A 21,447-nucleotide genomic window follows, 5' to 3' on the forward strand; every position below is an offset into this window, starting at 1 on the left:
TTAATATGTATGCATGTATTTCTTTTACGAAATGTTAGATAAAACATATTTTGTGATTTCTCGGATGTTATCCTAGAAATTATATCGGAAATGTGTAAGATATAACAAAATACGATAGCTGCTTTAAGAAAATAATTGGCGACCTCAAAATTAACGATTCCAGATTGTATGCTCTCTCCCTAAATTCATCTGTTCTTCCAAAATCGAGATCCTTCCATGTTATATAACAACCTAAAATTAACCAATCACAAATTAGCTTTACTTGCACATCATACTTAGTATAAATACTCATGGCACAATAACTACATTATTCATTTCCCTAGCTTCCGCTATGCAAACATCTCTATGCTTCTTTGTTCTAAGATGATATAACTTATTCAGAAGTCAAACAACAAAACTCAGCGCTATATTTTCAAATTTTCACAGGACTAGTTTCGATGGTTTTACCGAACCACCATCCTCAGCTGCAAAAGCGCCGATGAACGAGATAGGATATAATGATTAGATAAGATAAGAAAGTCTGGACAGAAATAAGCTATTTGCGCCATCTGTTGATGAAACCAGAACTAAAACATAATTTCTTTAAAGGCCGAAGGCAAAGATGGATTGGAATTAGGATCGTTAACTAGTACAGAAAGATTTTTTTTGAATGTGAAATGCCTCTAGAAAATCCAGTTCTCCAATGGAAGATGTTTTTTGAATAATTTTGGCAGCACAAAAATTGAAAGTGTGATTTTCGGACCAACAATGTTGGGTAACGGAAGACTTCTGTGTTTCCTTTTTTCTAACATATGCCTCATGTTCCTTGACGCGAAATTTTAAGGCTCTCTTAGTTTGGCCAAAGTAAATTAAACCACACTGGCAAGGAATCCTATAAATAGCCCAGTATCCGGAATGTGGTCCTTGAGTATGGAACTCGGAAATTTATTGATAGGAGAATAAACGAAAAGTTAAGTTCCGAAAGTTAAATTTCTGAAAAATATATGCAACTTTATAGCTAATTGATGGAAAGAAGGGAATGGCAACAGAATTTTTATAATCTCCTAAAACAAGAGTGTGCCTTTTAGTGTGTTGAGATGAGAATTTTATAATGTTGGTTTCACCCAACATTATTAATCAAGCAGTTTACATTGGCGAAACTAAGAGAGCCTTAAAAATTCGCGTCAAGGAACATGAGGCATATGTTAGAAAAAAAAAACAAAAACACAGAAGTCTTTTGTTGCCTAACATTGTTGGTCCGAAAATCACACTTTCAATTTTTCTGCTCCCAAAATTATTCAAAAAAACATTTTTGAATAAATAAAATAAAACTCTAGAAAATCCAGTTCTCCAATTCCATTGGAGAATTTCTAGAGGCATTTCACATAAAAAAAAATCGTTCTGTTCTAGTTAACGATCCTAATTCCAATCCATCTTTGCCTTCGCCCTTTAAAGAAATTACGTTTTAGTTCTGGTTTTATCAACAGATGGCGCCACTAGCTTATTTTCTGTCCATGCTTTCTTATCTTATCTAATCATTATATGCTATCTCGTCCATTTGCGCTTTTGCAGCTGAGGATGGTGGTTCTGTAAAACCATCGAAACTAGTCCTGTGAAAATTTGAAAATATAACGCTGATTTTTGTTATTTGACTTCTGAATTAGTATTTGTTCTGCGTGTTATTGTGTCTTAATGATATAACTTGCATATAAAAATATTGTGTTTGCTTATGATCTAGAAATATCTTATCTACTGAGAAATGATTTGATATGTGCGAAGATAAAAGATTGGTGATTTATGAAAATTCAGTTTTGTTATCTTCATCGGTATGCCTTAACCATCAGCCATAACGGATATCGACAGCTGTTAAGTATCGAATTCCTTCTACGCATTAAATTATCACATGCATTTATTTTAGTACTACTGTATTTTGTTACTACTGTATTATACTATCTTAATGTAGATACAAAATGTTACCCTAATGACAGTTACATTTTATCCGAGCTGGTATAAAAATATCTGATGTAGAGGAAAATGTTTTGCCTATAATTTACCAAAACAGGGAAGTCGTGTGAATTTAATACATATTTTTAATCTGTAAGAAATTTTAGAAGATCTGTTATCAGACTTCTAACAGCTGTTAGCGTTTTCAGTTTATACAACTTTCAATGTGTTCAGCTATATTGGTATGAAGCATTTGCAATTTAAAAATGGAAATTTTCACCTACAATTTGTCAACATATGTGGAAAATATAAGATTTTAATCTTGCTCTATTGAATAATGAGAAAATATTTCCGAAGTTTGAATTCGAAGATTCTTGAAATTTATCACTATCTTGCCACCATTTATAGCAAAGTTAAACGAAGACTGAGTAGAGATGATGTTTACACGAAAGGAACGATATATACCATTTCAGCTACAGTATTACTAACGATGATATACGAGGCCGTCATGACATTGCACGACTTCGCCACCATATTAAATTCCATTATTATTGGCACTATGAAGAGAGAATTTGTATCGTGGGAACAGGAATTTGTAATCTCTCTTCTGATGTCTGGATATTTTACTCTCCTTTATTGATTTAGGCAGAAGAGTTTATCGAATTCAATCTCCTGTATGAACAGACACATGGAAATTTACAATACATTACAACTTACGTACAGAAGTTTAATCTGTTCATAGCTGGGCAAATCAAATATAGTTCGGAGCATGTACTACATTAAATAGTAATTGAATTAATGCTTTGACTCAGTAATTATTTCCTTTTCTGTAGATCTCTCTATATATATATTAGGCGTGAAAACTGTGAATCGCGAACCAGATGTGGCGCTTCAGACCGTTAATAACCGCTTACATAGCATTAAAAATAGTTTTATTTTTGAAATATCATTCTAAATGGATGAGAAATCGTGCATTGGGCCTCTTTTTATCACTTCTAGTTTCTTGTTTTCTCTACATATAATAAAAGAAAGAGTTTGTGTGTGTGTGTGCGACTTTCGTTCGCGCTGCGAGTAAGCTAATAAACCCACGGCAACGAAATTTGGTACATAGGTGCATCTAGACAAGAGCCAGTGCACCTCGAAGCGATTTTTTCGAAATTCTATTTAGAATTTTTTTAAATTTTATGTTTTGTGACAAAATCGCGTCATTTTGAGACATAATGGGCTATAGGAAAGCGAGATTTTACTCTACACACTCCATTTTTACATCGTCATGAAACGTAGGCACTTAGCTATTTTACGAACTTAAAATAAATTTCGTGTTTCAATAAATCGATTAAGTACGAATTTATTTAACAAAGGGAGCTTAATACTTTTCAACGGAATTTTTTATAAAAAAGTTTATTTTTAAAAATGTACAGTTTATTTTTCTTTGATTTTTGGACACTTAAAACTTTCATCCTTGCGAATGCTTTTACAAAAATGTTTTTGGAAAAATGATAATATTTTGTACTTTAAAAATATTCTTTTAAATGAAGCTTCCGAGTACACTTCTCACATCTTTAAAAATGCGATTTTAGCAAGAATTTTCCTGTCGTATTGTTGTGGATAGATTTTTGATGAAATCGCATCATTTTGAATACTTTCATTCTTTTAGAAATAAGGGTTTGGCAACAATTTTTCATCGTATTTCTTATGTCACTGTTTTTAAGAGATTGGCATATTTCATTGTCATTTATATATATATATATATAATACATTTGTATTGATTTTTTTTGATAAAGTTATTCTGCAGAGTAAAATTCTGCGCGGAATTTTATGTTCTTTGAGTTGCTTTCGTGTTTTTTTTGCTTATTTCAATGTTTGTAAGACACTAAAAAGTTTTGCATGATTTTTTTCTTCAACGGAAAGTTGGTTAATTTTTTTTATTAGGATAATTAATATTTGTATTAAGGGATATAGCTTATTTCATTGTAATTTTTTTTCTCTTGAAAATATAAGATAAAATATCATTAATTATACTTTGCTTTTCAGAATTTTTTGTATTCTTTTATGTTATTTATTGCTCATTTCACTGTTTTTAAGATACTGAAAAGTTTTGAGTGATTGTTTTAGGAAAGAGTGATTTTAACCTCCTTTATACCATTTGAGTTCTTAAGATTTTGCAAAGGAAAGTTGTTTAATTTATTTATTAGGATAATTAATATTTGCATTAAGGGATATTGCTTATTTCGTTGTAATTTTGCTATACATAATAACTTTTTTTATGAAGTTGTTCAGCAGAGTAAAATTCTACGCAGTTTTTATATTTAACGTTTGGTGTTTCCTTCAGCCATTTATCCGGTACATTTAAAAGCGAGACGAGGGCTGGCAACGAAGCTGCTAGTAAAATATATTGTACGTATAGTGTTTGTTTTTTAAACATTTCAACTATGCACCTTTTTTCCGGCTTATTTCCGCGATTGCACTACTTATAAGTGTAAACTATTGCACAGGCAATACGGATAAATGCATTAGGAGAACAATATGGTGAGGATGCACGGGAAATCTTAGAGAATGTTAGTACGAATATGGTTTTATTTGTAACTTGCATCAGAAGAAGAAAAAGGTATCTAATGATGAATGAAAAATCAATTACGAAAACTGCGGTATATGATTAACGAACTAATTAAATGATTTAAGGTTATCTTGTATATCTGAATTTTAATCTTATCATTAGTTGTATAAAAAAACTATTAGTGTTTTATGCAAACACCGTACTTAGCTGATAGCGTATTTTAAGTAAAGCTAGTGATTTTTCTTGCTTTTAACGTTAAAAAAAAATCACTAGGTTTTCATTCCACAGTGTTATTCTTTATTCAAATTCAAAATAGTTTTATTGTTGCAAAGACTCTTGTTTTTTTTTTAACAAATTTTTTTCTGTTCAAATCAATTGATAATTAGAATCCGAATCATAGGTAAATGTTGAAAATCGGTAGAAAATATTCGGTGTTTCTCTTTGAGAAAAACATTTCAGTACATTATAATTTTAGTATTTTTGTTTCATAGAAATTCAATTGGGAGAGAGAATGACGGAATTCCCAATACAGTATTTAAGTATTAGTATCAGTTAAGTATTATTATTAAGTATTAGTAACAGTTATATTTAAGTATTGGTATCAGTTATATTTACGTATTGATATCAGTTATATTTAAGTATTGGTATTGGTATTAAGTATTGGTATCAGTTATATTTAAGTATTGGTATTAAGTATTGGTATCAGTTATATTTAAGTATTGGTATTAAGTATTGGTATCAGTTATATTTAAGTATTGGTATTAAATATTGGTATCAGTTATATTTAAGTATTGGTATTGGTATTAAGTATTGGTATTGGCATTGAGTATTGGTATCAGTTATATTTAAGTATTGGTATTAAGTATTGGTATCAGTTATATTTAAGTATTAGTACCAGTTATATTTAAGTATTAGTATCAGTTATATTTAAGTATTAGTACCAGTTATATTTAAGTATTGGTATTAAGTATTGGTATCATTTATATTCAAGTATTGGTATTTTCATTCCACAGTGTTATTCTTTATTCAAATTCAAAATAGTTTTATTGTTGCAAAGACTGGTTTTTTTTTTTTTTTTTTTTTTTTTTTTTTTTACAAATTTTTTTTTTTGTTCAAATCAATTGATAATTACGAGTAGAATCCGAATCATAGGTAAATGTTGAAAATCGGTAGAAAATATTCGGTTTTTCTCTTTGAAAAAAACATTTCAGTACATTAGAATTTTAACAGTTTTGCTTCATAGAAATTCAAGCGTGAGAGAGAATGAAGGAATTCCCAATACAGTATTTAAGTATTGGTATATATTTTTCTATTTTTTCCTGTCTTTTCTGAGTTCATCATATCACTGTTCCGTTTTCTTAGGCATATGACTTGCAAATTGTTTCTTTGTCTTTTTATTATTAACGTTTTTGGTGTTAACTTTATTTATTAATTACCACGTTTTTCTCACTTACGTCACATAAAACTCAAGTGAACTGCAAAATCACAAAATATTTAAAACAGCGTACTTTTCGAATTTCCGAATTACCGTTCAAAGCTCTGGATATGCTTTTTAGCTTTTACATTGATTCTGGATCCACTTTCAGGCACTTATCCTCGGGCATTCTAAGAGTTCTTTGTGAAGTTTTATGCTAACTTGTAGCTGTTATATTTTAATGCTGAAAAATTTCCATATATCTCGAGGATAGAGATGCTATTGTACGATGCTATCGTCACGCGATGATTTGTAGGTATTTTATTTTTTACCATGATATTTTCAACGTCGATGGTTTTAAACTACGAAGTTTTTAACTGCTTTATTTTCGACCACGATATTTTGTACCACGATGTTTTAGAACTGCGATGTTTTCTCTTTGCTTTCTTTTCTCCCACGATATTTTCGCCTTGTGTTGTTTTCTCCGCAACGTTTTCTTCCACGATGTTTTTGCCGCGATGTACTTGGCGGACATCCCTTTTGTATTGCTTTTGCCAATAAATAAACACCTTAATTCTCATTTCATTGTTGGCGAAATTATTTAAGGCAAGATAATCAAAAATGTTCATTCTAAATTTATAGATACTGCGGATACAATCGCCACACTTTTGATGACAGAGCTACATGTTTGTTAATCAGAATCAAAAGATAAAATGAATTAATTCTCCTAGTCCTAGGTTTCATTTATGAAGAGTATTTTAATTCTGGGCGTCTTCTATCCCTCATTATTGGTATCTTTTGGAAGATTAAGGTCCTAAAGCTGTTGGGAAACTAACAAAATTCTCTGCTGGGAGATGCACTTAAATTTCCCCCAACGAGACAACTGGTCCGTATGGGAAATGGGCTTATCAGCTAATTGAACCTCTTTGATGTTTCGATCATAAATTCTAATGGTGAGGTTATTCCCTACTGACTGCGTTTGCATAATGAGTGGATGTACAGTCATGAGACAAATTAAAACAATTGCGAAGGTTCAACTACTGAGCTGAGAAAGAATTGTTTCCAAGCAAGAATGGGTGCTTGAATAATAAAAGCTTAGTATCGACGCTGAGCGCAGAACTCTACTAAAAGTCATTATCATCCTGTTATTACAATTAACTAGGATGCGTTGCAGTATTAATAATGCTATAAGAGGCTCTCTCTCTGCAGTCTGCACCCCATGAGGACAACAGAACTGCTATCAAGAATAAGCTTGTAAGGTTCCTCACTTGAAATTCTAATGTTGGAAGTGAGGAACCTAGGAACTGATAAGCGAATAATCGCTAGAGTTCGAAGACAGGAAACAACAAGAGAGAAGGGTAAATAATTTATTATTTCTACAAGCTTTAACAAAACTCCGCCTGGGAGTGAACAAATAAAGTCCGCACTTTGGACTTGAACTTAAAAGACTAAGAATTAAACTAAAAGTAAGATTAACTAACTAAACTATCAAGGTACAATGAGAGTTGGCCCCTTAACCTATTTTACTACGAAGCTTAGCAAGGGCCTTAGTACGGCCGAGCGTATAACAGCTTTGAGAGAGAGAGCGGCCAAAATGGCAGACGCGCGTAGTTCAGAAACTCTGATTCTCTCTCTGTCTCGGTAAGTAACTTAGTGGTTTAAATACCGCTCCTTCTCATTAAATATTCAGCAAATTCCAAAACTACGTTCTGGCCGGAAGTAGTAAGTTGAAGTTAAGAATTTGACAGGAAAGGAACTTTAACTTGAAATTTAACTGTCAATAAAATTAAAATAATCATTACAAGCTGTTACTGCGTATCCTCTGGTGGGAAAAAAAACCCCTATTATTTGCGCTCCACGACCAAGACCCAGGAGACCAAGCGACATAATTTAAACAATTATTGTTAAGCTACATGGGCATGCAAGGCCCTTGAAAGAAATACACTGGAATCTTGTGTTCCTACAAATGAACAGTACATCATAAATTAAAATAAATTATAGAATTATTTACATTAGTTTCATAGAATCACATACTGTTCCAAATATTGTAGAAGCATTTTATAGCATCTGCACAAGTATCCAAATAATAGTTCACAGAAATGTTTACAAAAACAAAATTATTTACAAAATAACACTTTAGGCAACATGAAGAAAATATGCGCGTTACGGATTAAACGTTATGTGAGACTGAGCAATGCATTTCACAATAGACAGTTCTCAGTTAGGAGTATATTAGCGTTAATATATGCAATTTCCTCGAGAGCTTTCGTTTGACCGTTCTCATTTTTCATCATCTACAAAGATAAGACGTGGATATACAGGGGTTGGACAAAAATATGGAAACACCTTTAAAAAAACACGTTTCTTTGCTTAACATGGTGTAGGAAACCCGTTGGCATCCAAAACAGCTTGCAGTCTTCTCGGAATGGATAAATACAGTTCCTGTATGTTTGCCAAGGGAATATTATACCATTCTTCCTGCAAAACGGTGGCAAGTTCAGATAACGATGTTGGCGGTGGATAACGAGAACGCACTTTCCGTTCCAATGTAGACCACAAAGGTTCGATAATATTCAGGTCTGGTGACTGTGGTGGCCAGGGGAGATGGGACAACTCATCCTCGTGCTCAGAAAACCAGTCCTGAACAATGTGAGCTGTGTGAACAGGGGCTTTGTCGTCTTGGAAGACACCATCACCATCGGGGAACAAAGTGTGTACCATGGGATGAACTTGATCGGCCAAAATGTTCACATAAGTCTTGACAGTCATGTGCCCTGACACAGTTATCATGGGGCTAGCAGAGAACCACGATATAGCTGCCCAAACCCTAACAGAACCCTCGCCATGTTTCACTCTTGGCAACAAGCAGTCTGTATTATAGGCTTGAGATGGCGTTCTTCAGACGTAAACTCGGCCAGAAGTGAGAAACAATGTGAAAGAAGACTCGTCAGACCATATTACTCGCTTCCACTGCTCTATAGTCCAGGCTTTATGACTTAAACACCACCTTTTCCTGTTACGGGCATTAGCATCACTGATGAGTGTCTTCTCAATTGCAGCACGGCCAGCAATTCCCTGTTTATGAAGCTCCCTTCTAATTCTTTTGGTACTCACAGGGTTCAGTAACACAACATTCATTTCAGCAGTAACTTTTGCAGCTGTGGTCTTCTTATTTTTCGTCACAATTGCCCTTAATGATCGTCTGTCACGATCACTCAGGACACATTTTCGTCCGCGCTGTGATTTAGCAGATGATGTGTTTCCGCTTTTCAAATATGCGGAATAAATCTTCGATACAGTACCTCTTGAAAAACTAAACACCTCGGCTACCTTGCTTACGGAAGCACCTACCATACGTGCTCCAACAATTTGCCCACGTTCGAAGTCTGTTAACTCTGACATAATGCAATGACAACCTCACATAACAGTACTCAGACAACAACTGAACTGTTTAGCACATTTACGAAGTTGTATAGGTGGCTTTAGTAGTCAAAAACGCCAGTGCCACCTACATATTTCATTAAAATCAATCTTTCTTTTCAAACATGCATTTCACAAGGTGTTTCCATATTTTTGTCCATCCACTGTATTTCAACATAAGTTACATAGTGCAACGTACTTAACGTATCCGTTTCGACAGGAGGTGGTACAAAGCTTGAGAATGAAGTGATATATAAAGGCATACATAAAAGAACTAATCTCGGAATTAAAAAATGCCATTTCTTTATTCTATGTCAAGTTTTAATTAATGCTTATAGAACAGTGTCCAGTACAATTTCTACCTCAATTCTCCTTTTTTTCAAAACCTTTGGTTTTGTATAATTTCATTTAAATGCTTTGCACCTTTTGTCCTCATGTACTGGACGCTTCAAAATAAACAGAAGAGACACTGTGAAGTGAAACCGCACAGAAACTAAACACATTTTCAACACAGAATGCATGGCAGTATGTTAAGCAATTAGGAGTTGAGAGGACGTATTCTTTTTCCCCACAAAAACTATCAAGGATGAATGGTATCCGTTATCTCATTATTTGTATACAAGTACGTTATAAACCACTCAGCTAATGACGATATATGAACCATGAACATTATCATTTAGCTGCGAATATGCCATGTGTCTGCCACAGCGAAAAGAAAGTCTTTTATGATACATGACATAAATAAGCTGAAGGTCTCCTTGGGACAAACTGGAGGGGGGCGTTAAGAACATTAAATTACTTTGTAGAGTCATTAGGTTAACTGGAAGCAGAAAAGATGAAAAATATGCAACCGCCTTCGCCGGGAATCGAACCACGAACCTATGGAATATCTGCCCAGCGTGCTACCGTTACATCACGGAGGCACGCTAGGGAAGTGGGAGAAATACCTTATATACTCCCCCTCTTAAAAGGCGACTAGGGCTTTAGGGGGCCTAGTCGCCAAATCCTGGGTGCAAAGAATCCCACCATCCTCGTCACCAGCCCAACCCCTGTATGCTCTGTACCTGTAGTGAACTAATTTTATCTTCAGTTAGCTTCTTGTTCCCTGTATATATTTATCTCCTTGAGCTGTAAACCTTGAATTATGAACCTTGAACTATGTATTTTTCCTTATTTTATGTATTGTTTCCACTGTTTTGCCTTTTTTAAATTTTATGTATTGTTTTACTTTCTAGTATTTTACTTCTTATTACTTTTAGTATTTGTAACCACCTATCCATTACTCTGTAAATATGTAACTGGAATTGTTCTTCACGCCCGAAATGCACCCTTCTTCCATCATGCACTATCGTCTTCGTCCAGCATTTGTTTGCACTGCCCCCAGCAGTCGTCTTGAGCACAATATGTATTTATAAGTGTGTCTTTTGTTCAAGTTATTTCCGTCAGCAGACCTACCTGGCCGATATGCTAACTACCCAGTGGACCGGCTGCCTCGCTGTCGGTGGAAAGGAAAGGAAAAAGGGTGCAAAGAATCATCATCCACAACCCTTTTTAGTTTGGGCTCCACTTGTAGAGTCATTAGGATAATTGGAAGCAGAAAAGATGAAAAATATGCAACCGCCTTCGCCGGGAATCGAACCACGGACCTCTGGAATACCGGCCCAGCGTGCTACCGTTACACCACGAAGGCACGCTAGGGAAGTGGGAGAAATACCTTATAACTTAGCCTAAAGTTAGTTTAGCGATTAGAGAGAACTTAGAAGACAATATTAATTACAATGATTTGGTATAAAAATCATGTTCAAGAAGCAGCACATGCAAGCAAACTACATGAAATAATAAAAACGACGTATGCCAAATAACTAAATGATAGGAAAATGAGAAGCTGCAGTGGACAAAAAAAAAAAAAAAAAAAAAAAAAAAAAAAAAAAAAACATTGCTTTTGCGCATGCGTATGAAAACATCTTCCATTAATATCTATGTTTTGTAACACTAATCAATGTGCCCTATGGGTGAATCTCTTGTGGCTCTAACATAAGTCAGCTTTAGATAAGGGTGGACGTGGCGCTAAACCAATTAACCATAATGGTAAAGGGCTGGTGCCCACGTCCTCCGTCACTAAACTAAACTAAACTAAACTAAACATCTAGCATTTCACCACGATTTCTATAATAAAAGAGGTTCATTTCGGAGTATTCTGTCCTCTCCTAAGTTTGTTCATTATCTTGTAGATTGTAATTTTTTATAATGAGCTTCACTAGAAGCATTACATCTACTTGATATAACCATTCCTTTGAAGACAAAATTAAAAGAGAATTTTAAAGATGATATTTGAGTTGCTTAAAGAATGAATACTCAATCTTGGAAACAGAAATTTTAAAGCAAAATTTAAGACCCATTTCAACTGTTAAAAGTTATGAATTACGCAAAAGGAAAGAAAATGTCATACGAGAATATATGATTTCCTTCCCTTATTTAGTCCAGCGAGGCTCAAATTTTGCAGCTCAAATTGCGCATGTATCAGGGGGATACTAGCTAATTTCCTTTAACGATTTCTTTACGAAGATATCACATCTTGATTTCTAGCCCATTCTACAATACGGGTTCCTAGATAAAATCTCTGCTGTGTATGACAAGTTTAGTACATTTAGCAGGGAACTAGGACATCTGTTTTTTTTTTCACTGGTTAATAATTCTACATCTTTCATTAAACAGAATTTAAAAACATAAAAATTAAAAATATAAACTATTTTTACGGTAGGTAAATGCTGGTATACCACTGAAATACATAAATTTTGAAATAGATTTATATGTTTATACAGGTTGGTCATTAGTTATGAATAAGGAATAATAAAATAAAATATAACATAATTTTTTTATTTATTTTGCATATGAAAAATGCAAAATTCATACAGCTATATAAATATTCATAAAGTCATGCATGAAATTGAACATTGATAACATTGAGAGGTCATAAGTGTTATAATGTCTTAAATGTATTTAAAACATAAATGCACCGTATACCATAAGTAAGTCACTATCAGAGGACAAGATGTATAATAAAGTTATAAAATATATACACTGCTTCACATTGAAAATGCAACAGCAAGAAGGAGTGGTCAGAAATTTATGAAAATTTTAGAGTAGACGCACGATGAATATATATATGCGAGCGTCTTATTATCATTATGCCAATGATGTGAAATGCGCAGCGCTCCGACGCACTGAAGTAAGATATAAGGGAAGGAACGTGCAGAATGGGCAATATTCGTGTCGTTATTTCTGCCAGACGAATTATCGAAGAAAGTTGGTTTTTGTCGCGGAGGATACGTGTAATAGGAGAGAATGCCAGGCCGCCGTCAACGAAGGCACTTCCAGCAGATAGACGATTTTACGAGGGGTATGGTGATTGGACTGAGAAGGGCGGGTTGGTCCTTACGTCAAATCGCAGCTGATACCCACATGGATTCAAGCACGGTGCATCGGCTATGGCGAACATGGTTGGAACAAGGAAATGTGGGAAGAAGGAGTGGTGCAGATGCAGCCAGAATGACGTCAGCACGCGTGGATCGACGCAAGCTGTGGCGTAATAATTCTATATATTTCATTAAACAGAATTTAAAAAAATAAAAATTTAAAATATAAAACATTTTTACGGTAGGTAAATTCTAGTATACCACTGAAATACATAAATTCTGAAATAGATTTATATGTTTATACAGGTCACTTGTACCGCGATTCTGCAGCATGTAAAAGATACCCTGGATGTTCCCGTGTCAACCAGAAACCATTTCTTGTCGATTTATTGAACGTGGCCTGCACTCACGGCGTCCGTTAAGAAGACTACCATTAACCCCACAGAATAGACGCCAACGTTTTTAAAATGGTGCCGGAGTGGAGCGATGTGGATGACAGAATGTCGAAACGTCGTGTTCTCAGATGAGTCACGCTTCTGTTTATACAGTGACAGTCGCCGCATACGTGTGTGACGTCGACTTGGAAACATATATAATCCGGCAATAACTGTGGAACGTCCCACCGCGCGACAACTTGGCATGCATAATGATTTAGGGCGCTACTGCCTACGATTTCAAGTCACGTCTAGTTCGTATTCAGGGCACTACGACGGCCCAATGATACTTGGATAATGTACCGGTGGCAATCCTTTAATTTCAGGGGCTGCCTAATGCAATTTTTCAGCAGTATAACGCCCGACCACACAGTGCTCGCATCTGCCAACATGCCCTGCAATGTATACAGAAGTTTCCCTGGCAATCGTACTCTCCTGACCTGTCACCAATCGAACATGTGTGGGATGTGATTGGACGCAGCTTGCAAACTCTGCCCCTGCCTCCTTCAGAAGACGAAATGTGGCAAATATATTAACGGGAATGGATTGCCATCCCTCAGGCCACCATTCGCACTTTTATTGACTCTATGCCTTGCATAGACGTGTTTCTTCGTGCATCGCTGTCCGCGATGGTCCTACATCCTACTGAGCCGACGGCGTTCTGGCTCTGTATTCTGACTAATCATTTTGAAATAAAGATCACGTATTGCTGCTTGCTGTCTCTGTCGTTTTCCAAATTTCATCACTTTCTGACCACTCCTTCTTGGTGTTGCATTTTCATTGTCGAGCAGCGTAAATGAAACTTTAGAAGATGTAGACAAATTTATAAATCTCTTATTATTATATTGGCAATTTAAGTTGCATCGCAAATATTTTGCCAAGCATCAGACAAAATATTTTCATCTTTCACATAATTATATTTTCTTTTATTTGGCGGTGTCACCAAAAATTCATATAGTTTCCAGTTTCATCCTTAAGAAGCTGAAAAAATGCATCTCTCCGATGTCGATTGGCGAGGTTTCGGGTCAGAGTTTAAATCCCTAAATCCTAAAATAAATTAAACAAAATATCCCTAAAATGTCCCTAAATCCTAAAATAAATTTAAAAGAAATATCCCTAAAAATTACCCAATCAAACAAGAGCTATTTCCCTACATGTAATTTCTTAAATAATCAAAGTATTAAAATATAGAGTAGAAATACGAAAGTTCTTCAAGTTTGTCAGTCACGTAAAAAAACGGATTATGATAATATTTGCAAGGTTTATTTTAATTAGTTTGCTATTTATTATGCTGAATCTTTCCTCCACTTCTACTATTTCGGTCACTTTATCAAAATATGTAAATGAAGAAGTGTATTAAAGTGACGAGAGAGGACAAAAGAGAGTTGCGACTTTACCCTGCTGATCTGAAACGTCTCCTTTAGCCTACCTTTTAGCGCTGTGTTACCAACTGGTGAGTTTATCTTTGATTAATATTAACTTAATAATTGCTGAATAGGCCAGCAAAGATTTAGGCTTTAAATTTCTTCTGATAATAATTTAAATCGGTGTTGTGTGTCCAGTTCGCAAGAAGTTAATTTTATTATCGATTTACTTTCCTTGCAACTTTGAATTGGAAATAAATGCTTTAGCTTTGAAAACAGAAAAGAAACAAGATAAAGTGAAACACAGAATTAGCAAAGCAACAGCCTTGTGTTTGATGTAAATTTTAGTTAAAGCTAGCCATTTCAAGGGCACGCAGGTACAGGTCCCTCTTCATCAGGAGCAAAAAGATCTGCAACGAAGGTAAACCAACGGTTGTATTTGTAACCTTCGAGATACCTTTTATAACCTGTTTGCCCTCCAAATAGATAGAATCTTGACTAAAATTTATGCCAAAAACCAGGTTGTTGTTTTGCTAATTTGATGTTTTATCTTCGATTTTTGCTATCGTATTGTTCTTAGAGCAATCTTAAGTGTGAAGATAAAATCGGGATGATAATTCGTGCAATAGTCTAACTCATGGAGGTAAGAAAGGAAGGAGTGGCTAATCGGCACTAGAAGTGAAGCACTGCTTTGAAGCTTCGGTCACCAGATGGGGTGTTCTTCGTTTACATTCAGAAGCTGGCTTGACAGTGTTCTGATAGTATTTCGACACACGACAGTTCATACAAATCGCAAAAAAGACACTTTCGCATGAAAGAAATATTCATACTGTGATGGATAATAGCAATTTGTATAGCTTAGTGACATTTACGCAAAAATCACATCTTGGTTATTTTTCGATAACTAACAGCGATTTTGATTACGAATTTGTTTTATAAAGTTCTAAGCTGTTGAACTACAAAAATATAGATTTTAACAAAAATGTTATGCTTAAAGAATGAAAAATACCTTACGGTACCTTTAAAATTGTATACGTCTTTCGATACCCTTGATAGAGTATTCGCTACTTTTATTTCATTTTCCAAACGCCGAAATGTTTTAAATAAAATAAATTTTTTTTTCACATCCATACACTATTGTAACATGTACCTTTTAAAATTTTTTAGAGGAGAGGCTTTACTGCTGCTAATTTTAAACTCATCGTTTTATTTTTATATATCTGAAAAATACTCTATTTGGGCTTACACGTTTTACTTATTTGGGTTAATTAAAAATAAAATCCTCATTGTATTTCCTTTCAGAAATGTTCAGTGTGTGTGTGTGTGATTATGGCAAAGCCTCGAGGGCTATCTGCCTAAGAGGAGGGATGCCTTCGTGGAGGGCTTTCTAAGGAAAACTGGCTCGTATACACGTTACACATGGGAAAAACCACGAAAACGCCCATGCAGCCAGTCCGTTCGCGGGATTCGAACCTCGGACCGAACTACCAGTGTTCAGCGACTTTACCGCTCGGCCGCTGGTGGGCTTCAGAAATGTTCAGAGAAAGTTAAGTACTATTTAAAGTATTACGCTAATTTCTAATAATTCTCTAATTTAAAATAAACCGAATAGAGCATTAATTATAAATTGATTTATATTTTTCAATTTAAAAGATGCCTCAGAAGCCAAAAAATCATGTCATATTTAAGAAAGTATTTTAGGAAGAAGCTCTATAAATAGAAAAGGAATAATGCATAATTTTAATATTAACAATACAATAAACTTTGATCTTAATTTTTGTACCTTAACCGAATCAAATCGAATTACCTTAAATTTTTTTTTACTAATGTAATTAACGAAAACTTGCGAAAAAATTTCATTCAAATTAGACCATTCTGAGAAAACTGTGCTGTGAAAAGTATAGCATTTAATTCCGTTCAGAATGAAATGTTATTTTAAAATATGTTCTTTTCATATACTTAGGACTCTGAAGTGTTGTAGAAAAAGAAAATATATACATTTATATGTATATTTACGACGTAATTACAAAATATTTACATCCGATCGCGTCAAAAGCCATTGAACTTAATGGTAAATGACCCGATGTTTTGGTCACCACGTAGGGATCGCGTGAAAATATTTCATTCAAATTAAACCATTCTGAGAAAACTGTTCTGCGAAAAGTGTAGCATTTAATTTCGTTCAGAATGAAATGCTGTTTAAAAATATGTTGTTTTCATATACTTAGGACTCTGAAGTGTTGTAGAAAAAGAAAATATATACATTTATATGTATATTTACGACGTAATTACAAAATATTTACATCCGATCGCGTCAAAAGCCATTGAACTTAATGACCCAATGTTTTGGTCACCACGTAGGGATCGCCGGTGCTTCAGAGCAGGGTACGGGAGAAACCTGTTTAGGGCCACTCCATCTTACTTCCTACCTCCATGGTCTAACTAGTTTAGACTACTGCTTAGCTTAGACTAGTGTTGAATTAAAAACTTAAATGCTTCGAGTACCCAGCTGAGCAAATGTGGTTAGAAAATTTTCTATAGTATTTAACAAAATATTAAATTTAAAAATAAAAATTAGAAATCGCATCTAAATGTATGTCAAGTTAACATTTTTTTGTGGTGCCATTTCAGATTACTAAAACTGACGTAACGAGTTTTATTACTTTATACCTTTCAAACAAAGTCGTAGAACTGATTTATAGGATCACAAAAGTATTCGACTGAGAACTTTCCGGAAATTTATGTGATCGGATAAAAGCTGTCGCTGCAAATACTTTTCATTCGTTGATAGCGGTATCATTTAAACTTGCGTGCTTATCTGTTGTCGAAGGGTCTGATGATTTGTCGAATTTATGTTTTCCTCCTTAAATCTCTATAATTTCTTGTGATTTTTAAAATTTTTAAGTGTTCTTAATAAAATCTACTCGTTTTCGGAAAATACACTCAAGAGGCTACGATTTCCGCAATTATATTTAATTTCTCTGATAATCGAAATATTAAAATATACAGTCAACACCCGGTTATCCGGCGAGAATTAACAGGATCCTGGTTTAAAGGAAGTTAAATTTGTTTAGTACCATGAAGAATGTTACTCTAAATCATCAATGTAAAATGGCGCTTTAGGTGACATTTTGGCGATGCTAAAGCTCCGAGCGCATGCGCGAACCGCGTGTGAATGGCAAGGTTGCTTGGTAGGCAGTCAGTATGTTCTGGTAGTGTTTGCTGTATTTGATTTTGCCTAGTGGCCTACAGATGTTCTTATTATGATGATGAGAGATTTCAATGTAGATGTCAAACTTTAATTTCCACACGGTACCAATTAACTATTCAAATACATTTGACAATTCATTTTTAGTTTTAACATTTATTTGTAATATAACTGCAAACATCTGAAATTATGTATCTTATTTCTGATATCATAGACCCATTTTACAATGCATCATTTTGAATGACTAAATGCAATAAATAAAAAATAAAAATAAACTAAATGTGTATGTAAAATCTTGTTTGTTTTATTTTTTTTCTATAACATCCTCACACTTCCTTTAGTAATCCTACTCATTTAAACACCAGCGCCTTTTTAAACTAAAAGAGAGTACCTACCGTCAGTATTTTTTACTGTTCTAATTTCATATGGTAAGGTAACAGTTTACTCTCAAATTATTCTAATTTATTTAATATGTGGATAATTATCCTAATCGTTAACTGAATAAATTAAGAATCGTTCTTACTTAATTTTGTTGGTTAAATTAAAAAAATGAAAATAAAAACGAGGAATAGCTTTGTAATAGTATTTAAAAGAAGAACAGAAAGGAAATTGCCGTTTATAATTATTTGCGTAGAACTATTATTGAATAATCATGTTTAAACTTTTTTAATTGAGTATTAATAATTTTATATTCTTTAGAACTGAGCAGTTTCTAAATATTATTTGAAAAATGAATCATCGACATTTTAATTTAGAAAAACGATTAAAGAAAATAAAAAATATTTATTGAAAATTTTGATACATAGAAATACATTTTCTGTCAGAGTATAGAATTGAAAGTATGTAAAATGATTTAAACAGATACTCTTGCATTTTTATATCCTATTTAATCATAATTGAGTTATTTAAGTACAAATTAGCAGTTCTGAAGCAGAAAATGACAATAAGCTCAAAAATTCAATTCTGAAGTAAGAAATTGTACAGTATACATCTTTTAAAACAATGTTCCGAAAAAATATAATGTTCCAAAAATTATCAAAATTCTTTGAAAAAATATAGATGTACTTATGATACCTTCAAGTGTGCCAGTTTTGTGTATCTATTACTTTTTGGGAAAAAGGTTATAAGGTATTTCTCCCGCCTTCTTGGCATGCCTTCGCGGTGTGGTGGTCTGCACGTTGGGCGCGTATTCTATAGGTCCGCGGTTCAATTCCCGGCGAAGGTGTCGCATGTTTTTCATCTCTCTTTCTTCAAAATTAAACCTAATGACATTACAAGTGGCGCCCGAACTAAAAGGGGGGCGGATGATGATTCTTCCTACCCAGAATTTGGCGATTGGGTCCCCTAAAAACCTTAGTTGCCCTTTAAAAGGGGTAGTACGTAAGGTATTTCTCCCGCCTTCTTGGCATGCCTTCATGGTGTGGTGGTCTGTACACTAGGCGCATATTCCAGAGGTCCGCGGTTTGATTCCCGGCGAAGGCATTGCATATTTTTCATCTCTCTTACTTCGAAATTAAACGTAACGACTCTACTAAACAAAGACACACAACAGACAAATCTAAATTTTCAAAATTTTTCCAATTCAAGCATTGCAAAAACGTGGAGTTGGTACAGAAAATAGCATGTGTTCGAAATTTTGAGTGTATCGTTTATTGCCAAATTAACCTCATGAACTGGTATTTCGTTAGCTACGTAAATGAAGATCCTGCAGAAATGTCCGATGCATCTCCACTCATACAATGAATGCTAAATTGTGTAATTTTAACTTTTGTTAGCCTGATTCATGATTATACGTTCTAGTCCCATTCACTAGGAATGCTTTTCAACACAAGTTGAGATTACAATTATCAACAGAAAGCGAGGCTAAAATTTTCGAATATTTTAGCTTCATTTTGAAGTTTATTTCTAAATTTAATTTGGTTTTAAATATCTCCACAAACAAATTTTATATTATATTCTAGCAGCTACGACGCCAGACTTCGCCTGGATTTTAAATGTACAGGAGAAATGCACCAAACGTTACATTTAAAAACTGCTCAGAATTTTACTCTGCAGAACAATTTCATCAGAAAAAAACCCCACAAATTAAAATAATGTATTACATATTACAAAATTACAATGAAATAAGCAATATCCCTTAATACAAATATTAATTATCCCAATAAATAAATTAACCAACTTCCTGTTGTCTTCTCTCAACAAACGTCCATTATCCAAGAGAAACATTAAATTTAAAAACTGCACAGAATGATCGCCCTCATTTTTTTAAGTGGCAACAGTGCTGATTTTCAACAGTCAGCAGTTCAGTATACAAAGCATTGAATGAAAAACTGTTGCCAAAACCACATTTCTAAAAGAATGAAACTATTGAAAATAATACGATTAAATCGCAAAGATAAAATAAAAGAAATTTGATTCGAATTTTGAAAAACTCGCTCCGAGGTGCTTATATACCAAATTTCGTAACCCTGGGTGTATTAGCATACGCGCAGCACAAACGAAAGACAGACAGACTCTTTCTTTTATTATATGTAGAGATGTGCATAAAAAGGCTCAAGCTTCGGTTTGTTGGGTTTAGCTTATTATGGCGAAGCGCATTCTGCCTAAGAGGAGGGATGCCTTTGTGGAAGATTTTCTAAAGAAAACTGGCTCATGTACACTTTGCACATGGGAAAAACCATCAAAAACATCCATGCAGAAGAAGAACCTAAAAACCCTAAGAAGCCCACATAATATTCTAAAGGTTTCTAAATGCAGATGGTGGTCTTAGAGAAGTGATAATATAAGATGAATTTGAACAAATAGGCAAAACTTTAGGTGAAAAGCAGCTATACGAGCAATATTCTTCATAGAATATACGGTCGGAACGCTAGCGGTGAGAAGTTAAAGGGTAGTTTTCCACTGTCATATTTAAAGAAATAACACAAGAATGAGAGGAGATACTTCAGAAAACATTTTATTAACTGAACTTGCTCATAAAAATTGCTCAAAAGACCTTCTACCAGCCGTAATGCAAACTTCCCAACTGCGGGATAGGGATTGATGCACATTTCCGAAGACACCAAGCATTTCCATTTCCTGAATATCGTTGGCAACAACGGCGATCATGGTGACTAGATCCATATTGGTTTCAATGAAGCACTCGTAGATTAGGCTTTTCTTATAGGCCCGCAGGAAAAAGTCGAAACACAAGAGATCCGGTGATTTTGGTGGCCAAGCTATGGATCGAACTTGACCAATCCACCGGACTGGAAATTTCGTGGTTCGTATAATCAGCAATCCTCTTGGCAATACACGGTAGAAAATGCCGTTAGGACTTAGACTTACACTTAGCCTCTATAATTGACCGAGCTATTGCGAAGAGCAATGTTGCCGGTTCCAGAATTAAAGCCCAAGGGCACTTGATATAAAGAAATCCGGACGTGGAGAAAATCTCAGATGAGAAAACGGAGAAAAGGAGAAGAAGAGAAGTACCAAAAGGAGCAAGACAATCCAATCGGACAAGTTCGCAAAACGTGACGAGCGATCATAGCTTTCAAGGAGGATCCAAGACAAGGCAAATCAATGGCAACAATATGAGAAGATACACTACAGCAATAGTTCCAATGACAAATTCAAATACAACTAAACACCTGAATGAATAGTGCTAAATACAACACAATACAATACAACTATACAACACAATTTTAATACAACTATCTAACGCAATAC

At 34.4% G+C, this 21,447-nt stretch overlaps 1 protein-coding gene across 1 annotated transcript in view; it reads right to left on the minus strand.

Annotated features, from left to right (window-relative positions):
* Window positions 1–21,447, minus strand: part of LOC118195192 (uncharacterized) — a 456,481-nt gene that overhangs the window by 194,223 nt on the left and 240,811 nt on the right. The gene's annotated exons all lie outside the window — the stretch shown is intronic.

The sequence above is a fragment of the Stegodyphus dumicola genome, chromosome 5 (genome assembly GCF_044657685.1).
Source record: "Stegodyphus dumicola isolate Sdum_Otavi_A_Nest chromosome 5, ASM4465768v1".
In the NCBI taxonomy this organism is placed as follows: domain Eukaryota; kingdom Metazoa; phylum Arthropoda; class Arachnida; order Araneae; family Eresidae; genus Stegodyphus; species Stegodyphus dumicola.